A 7124-nucleotide genomic window follows, 5' to 3' on the forward strand; every position below is an offset into this window, starting at 1 on the left:
GTAAATCCTTTAACTAGGTCACTATTGATACAGTGTAAAGCCTTTGACAGGGTAGGCCTTTAATAGGGCAGACCATCAGAAGTGGTTAAACATTATTACTGTAGTGATTTTGTGGGTATCATCCCCACCCCAGTTTTACCTTCTTATTTCTGGAGGGTTTCTGGGTTACCAAATCTTAAGTTTTATGTGGTGATGCATATTGTTTTTTTTATGATTGCTTAATATTTATATGCAAGCATGTTTATTTCAAAAATATGTTATTAAGGATTTGAAATAGTTAAAAGGCTAGTTCTTCTTATTCACCCCCCCCCCCCCCCCCCCCCCTCTAATAAGAATTATTTCCAATAAGACAATCCAACATATCCCCTTCTCCACCAATCTCTCTTAGCTACTCCCTTAAAAATGCTTCATCATCTATTTGAATTAGGGTTTGGTTTGGGGAGCATTGTTCTACATGGGAGGAAGATCCTTGCTCCAACTTCTATCTCTTCAGGGCACTACCTACAGATGGGCTATCTAGCCTTGGTCTTTCCTGAGGTGGAGCTTGTTGTACATGCTATACCATCACATATCCTGCCCTCTTTTGCAAAGTATATTTACTAGGAGCTACTATGTTTCTACTTGTTATTCTTCTCTATACTTTTGTAGCCTAGTCTGGATAGGTTTTGACATATGTACCTTTTTTCTCATTCATTATTTGCATGATTATAGCAAAGTTATTCATCAAAACCTGCATTTTACCTCCCCAGTACTTTTTATCTTTCAAGGGATCATAGGAAGAGTCAAAAGCATTGCTGCATTCAAAATTTTTACTAAACACTATCCATTTTTGTTTCCTTAATTCCTCTTCTAGTAAAGAGAAAATGTTTTTGATAATGTCTTTAGGAAAATATACCTATTGCACCATGCAGGCAGCTTTTGTCCTTTCTTTAAAAGATCATAAAACCCTTCTCGATCAATAAATCTTGCATCGGACTCTACCATGTTATACCTATCCAAAAATAAATTGAGGTGTTTCCATCCCTTCCTCACAAAAACAAAATCATGTGCTACAGTAACAACTAGGAAGAAAGTACCTTTCTTGGGAAAATCTCTTTCATCAATGGTCCCAATTTGCCACAATAATTCTATTATCCCTATCTTTAGAGGCATATGGAATGGTAGCACATGAGGCTTCCCCAAAAAGTTGTATACTCTAATTATTGTAGAAACATTGTATGGGATTATAACCCACTGGTTACAACTAACCAAAAGCCCTTTTGAATGATCCTTAGGTCTGACCAACTCCAATAGTGATTGTGGAATCCTAGGGCTATCTCCTCTTAAGAGCAATCTAAGCTTAGATGCAAAATATCTATCAAACCCTACAAAACTAGCATCTCTAGCCTCTGAGATCATGTCAACACTCCATAATTGGATTGGATTCTTCTCTCCATCCCTTGTTACTTCTAACTCCATACCCTTAGAGAAGTAGGCAACTCCCTTATACAAACATACATGCATGAGTAATGAGTACCAACAAAAGGGTTTGTTTACTTTCCCTTGTGATATCCCTATCAAACCATTGTGAATTTCCTATGCAAGGAGAGTGGCAAAGTTAGGAATAGTACTCATTTCAAATTGGAGAGTTTGAGCCATGATAAGAACAATTGAGCTTGGTATTTGTTCTACTTCAAACATTCCAAAAATCTTGCAAAGAGAAAAATATAATGCTTGATCCCTAAGATTGAAATTTCTCCTTGGTAATGGATCTAGGGTGCTGGTAGTAATCATAGATAGTGTACCAATCCTTGCAGCATGCTCTTGCAATGGCCCTATCCTTAAGTATATCCTCTATGCATCATACCTTGCTTGAAGTTCATCCATACCAATTTTCTCATGCACAACACAGTTAGGATTTTAATTGAAAACTTCACTAATCAATTCAGGGCAAACCTTAAAAAGATTTACTCCAGCATGGTTCTTTGCACACCTTGTGATAGGATCATAATTCTTAGCTAGATCAGTTAGTAGATCACTATCAAAGAAACCTGTAGGGACTATTAATTTCCCAATGTCAAATTCACAGACATTGCTCATAAGGGTATCTAGTTTTCATTCTGAAAACCACTTCTTAAACAATTCTTATCCTCCAATAGAGACCTAGGTGTCTCTTACCTAGTTAGGCCTATCATAAAAACCTTCTACTACAACTACCCTTGGGTTCTTTGGGATGATCTCTCTCCCCTTAGTTATTTCATTTACTGATAGTGAGAATTGTTCAAGGAAATCATCATGCACCGCCCTCTTAAGATAATCAATTTTTCCTAAGAATTCCTTTCGTGGAGGCATTTTCTAAGATTTTTAAATTTTTACAACACTAAATTCTTGCTATTCAGAAGTTATAGAGCACTTACCCACAAAATTAGGCTTCCTCTCTATAGAATCTCTATTGTAATTTGACTGAATTTCTCTACAAAATTCTATGCCCAAGCTCTAGAAGTTCTCGGCACTCTAATAACCTTTTTTGATTTGGTGGTTCAATAATGGTGAGATCATGCATTATATCTGGGCATTGAAATCACACAAATGAACTCTAAACCATATTAACTTCTAGTTGCCATTATTTCCATATTGCAATCAGATTTGAATCTTATCCATTGATCTCATTAGATCAAATGACCTTAATTAAAAAAGCAAAAAACTTTGACTTAAAAAGCTAGAGGTAACCTTTAAAAGCTAATCAATTGGTTTCTATATCATCAATTTTAGAACCAATCTCATTTCTTGATCTATACTTCTGATTTCTTTGAATCAAATGTGTTGCTCACACATTCATTCAAGGAGGGGCAAATGTAATACCCCAAAATTGGCACATTACCATATTAACCAACTTTGGTTTATTCAATTATTCTTAAGTCTTATTTTACTAGGCAATTCTAATTTTTATAATTGCTACTTGACCTAGATGTCAAATGCAGGAAACTCTAATTTGCATTAATCACATTATTTATTTAATTCCTAAGTATCTACTGAAATTAGCTACATAAATCTATTTATTTAATTTAATTTAATTACAAGTGTTCTACTTTAATTAAATTAAAATTACCTCTTTAGCTAATGTACAAAGGAATTAAATACATTTAATTTAATAAGATAGCTCCTCTTTTTAATTATTGAATTTAATTATTCAATTAATTAAAGTTATCCATTTATGAAGACATATTCTATTTTATTAAATTAAATATTCTCAAAAAGGGATTAATTCCTTTTATCACTCAAAAGGATATCAATTAACTCCTTTCATCACTTAGAAAGGAACCAGTTAATTCCTTTTATCTTCAAAAGGTAGTCAATCAACTTCTTTTATCACTCAAAAGATAGTCAATCAGCTCCTTTTATCACTCAAAATGAAATCAGCTAGCTCCTTTTATCACTCAAAGGCAACTAGTTAACTCCCTTTTCATGAGGAAGTTTCCTTTATGATTGGCTCTCCTCTTCAATCTTGATCATCCATTCTAATTCATCTCAACAGTTGATCACCTCTTGGATTCTATAAAAGAAGCTCTCCTTTCCTCATTAAAGAGGTTGAAAATTGGAATTTGTGTTGAACTTATGTAGAAATATTGACTCAATTTATTCTTGTATTCTTAGTTTAATTCTTACATTGCAATCTCATATTAGCTTTAAAAATGCATTCATTTAGCATAGCATGTTTCTTCATTTCTTAGATTAGCAATTTCATCTCTCGTCTAGATTAATTGCACTTTCATTTAGCTACATAAATCCTTCATTCTAGAGGTCCATTTGCCCACTTCTCATTCTGAGACCAAAGGCATAATCCTTCTAGTTAGAAGGAAATAGGTCACTTTGCTAGACTTTTTGGATAAGAAATACGATGTTTATTCCAAGATGATCTCGTAGGTAATGACTATGTTGAATTGTTTGTGAGGATCTAAGGCTTGCATTTCACACACATAGTTGGGATGGCTGATGGTTTTAACAGGGGAGTCTAAGGGCCATTCACCTAATATGGATTTGAGAGGAGATTATTCTTAGATGATTCTTTGCTGGAGACTTGGATATCTTGATGAGCATTCTCATTCCCCACTCTTGGTCTACTTAGCTATTTGATACTTGAGAGGTATAGCCCATTGTTTCTCTCAATGGATATAGATCTTGAGCTACGGTACATGATTTAGTTCTGGAGGGTTCATTTGACAAATGGTTTAGCATTGATTATCTTCATTTACATATGTTGTTATGAGAAGTTTTTCTTACAATTTATTGGTTTGTGTGGTATCGATGTCCTTGAGACTACATGGATTCACTTCATTGAGATGTTGTGAGTGGATTGGTTATAGATTTGACATTAGCTTTTGTAGTAGGAGCTTCTTGGTATATATGTGGTAGGTATTGCTCTTGAGGCTTGTGATTATAGATTATAGATTGGATATGTTGATGATGTGAGATTCACTTGGTATAACTTTGGAGGTATGAATAGTTGGATGAGTTTAGTGCTTGATGTTGGTGCTATTTCAGCTATGGATATTTTGACAACTACATATACATGTGATTACCTTTGGATCAGGTTTTTTTGTGTGTTTGGCTTTTCAGTTGGTACAAGATTTTATGATCTTATAATGTGATATTTGGGTGGCTTTCTCATTGGATGGCTTCTATGTATGTTTGGTGGCACGGATATAATAGGAGGTGACATCATTCATGTCTGAGATGTTGGATACTTTGATTTTTTTGTGGGTACTAGGATGGAGCACTTTGTGTACTTTGATCCATGATGGTGGATGTGTTGGGAGGGATTGTTCCCTGGTTCATTTATGTGGCTATAGATTGACCCTATGCAATGTATACAATAAGTGGGAGATTGTTGAGATAATGGGTGTTGCACACATTGCATAATATTGTTATATTGTATTATTTTATTTTGTAATGTAATGTTACACCTAGATATATGTGCAACATGTAAAGATTCCTATGGGATATACTTGATGAGTTGTATTGTAACAGTGTGATAATATTTCATGTAATTATTTAATATTGGGGAAAAGAATTAAATTTCTAATATTAAATGTGGGGTCAAGGGTTTAGGTAGAAAATGGTTTATGTAATACCACTTGGTGGTTTTGTGGGACTTTCTATTATATAAGAAGCCACAAGGATAGTTGTTGATGTGGGAAGATAGAAGGAAAAAAGGGAAAGAGTTGAGCAAGACAAGGCTTGATAGGTTAGCCAAGGGAGCATATGTAAAGGTTGGAACCATGGCATGGGATGTATGTATTCATGCTTGTTCACATGGATTTCTTAGTTGTGGGAATGGTATTTATGGCTTCCATGGTTGTATTGCAATGGTTATTTTTATTTTTGCTAAATAATGCATGGTGATGGATGCTTTTGGAGGCTTGGTTTTTCCCTCAGTGAGGGTTTCCAAAGGTATATCTTGTGTCACAATTTTTTTGGGTATGTTGTCTATTCTCTTGTATGTGGATTTCAATTGCATATTTATTTTAGATGTATTATGCGTTATGTGGAAATGGTTTTATTCTTTATTACAATTTTCCTTACACTCCCCCATTGAAATCAATAACAAAGTCCTCATTATGTCAATTTATTGCTCCAAGTCTTCAACTAGATCAAGTTTCCAAAGACACTATTCAAGACCGAATACCAAGAGTCCTTAATGACTCATCTCATCATAGATACTCCCCCATATGGAAAGCATTAGCATTTAGTCCAGTCTAACAATAAAGCTCTATACCACTAGATGGATGCCCTTCTTGCATCATCTACTTAGAAGTAGGCGGGGGCATAACCCAAAGCATACCTTTCAAGTACTCAAAAGTATCTTTTTTTGTTTTTTTCTCTCTCAATACATGATACTTAATAGATATATGCTTAGTCTTAGAATGCAATACAAGATTCTTAACAATACACATTATACCTATGTTATAACAGTAAATGATAATAGATTCTAAAAACTCAATTATAATATCCTTCAATGTTAATTTCATCCACATCGCTTGATTACAATTATTAGCTGCTACAACATACTTTTCCTCAGTTGTCCTCTAAGAAGTACAATCTTGTTTCTTTCTTAGGCATGAAACGAATCTTCCTTCAAGAAAAAATGCTCCACCACTAGTGCTCTTTCTATCATCCATATTGTCTGCCCAATCCACATTAGTATATGCACATCGAGTAAAATCACTCGATCTATCATATCAAATTCCATAGTCAAATGTTCCTTTCAAATATCTTAATATCCTCTTTACTACTACATAATGATACTCCTTAGGATCATCTCAAAATCTAGCTACAATCCCAACTACATTTTCTATATCTAGACTAGTATGAGTTAGATATCACAAACCTCCAATCATGGATTTGTACTTCTTCTTCTCAACTATAGGTTTCTAATTTTTTTTAGATAACTTGAGACTAGTTATCATAAGTGCACCAACAAGCTTACAACTTTCCAATCCAAATCTTTTCAACAAATCCTTCAAGTACTTAACTTGTGAGATGAAAATACCATCACTATTTTGCACAATCTGTAATCCTAGAAAAAACTTCATTTCTTCTATCATGCTCATTTCAAACTCATTCTTCATTTCTTCTGCAAATTTATCACTTGCTTCATCCTTACCTCCAAATATGATTTCATCAAAAAATATTACTATTGTTATAAAATCATTCTTTTATTCTTTCAAATACAAGTTATTGTCTTTCATAACTTTAGCAGATCCAAGCTTTGCCAAATAGTTGTCCAACCTTGTATACTAGGTTCTAGGTGTTTGTTTTAGACCATATAGAGATTTATTTAATCTGCATAGCATGTCTTTGTCTTTTGTCCAAGGAAAAGCTTTAGTCTACTCAATATATACCTCTTCTTTAAGTTCTCCATTCAAGAAGGTTGATTTAACATCCATCTAACATACCTTGAACTTCTTATTCTCTTTATAAGCCAAGAATATTCTTACTACTTCCATTATGGATACAAGTGAATATGTATCCTCGTAGTCTATGCCTTCTTACTATGAATATCTTTTGTATAAAAGTCTAATCTTATTCCTCACAACTTTGTCTTTCTCGTTCATCTTGTTTCTAAATACCCATTTGGCTCCTAT

The sequence above is a fragment of the Cupressus sempervirens genome, chromosome 6 (genome assembly GCF_028749045.1).
Source record: "Cupressus sempervirens isolate cs-2001-9-10 chromosome 6, ASM2874904v1, whole genome shotgun sequence".
Lineage (NCBI taxonomy): Eukaryota > Viridiplantae > Streptophyta > Pinopsida > Cupressales > Cupressaceae > Cupressus > Cupressus sempervirens.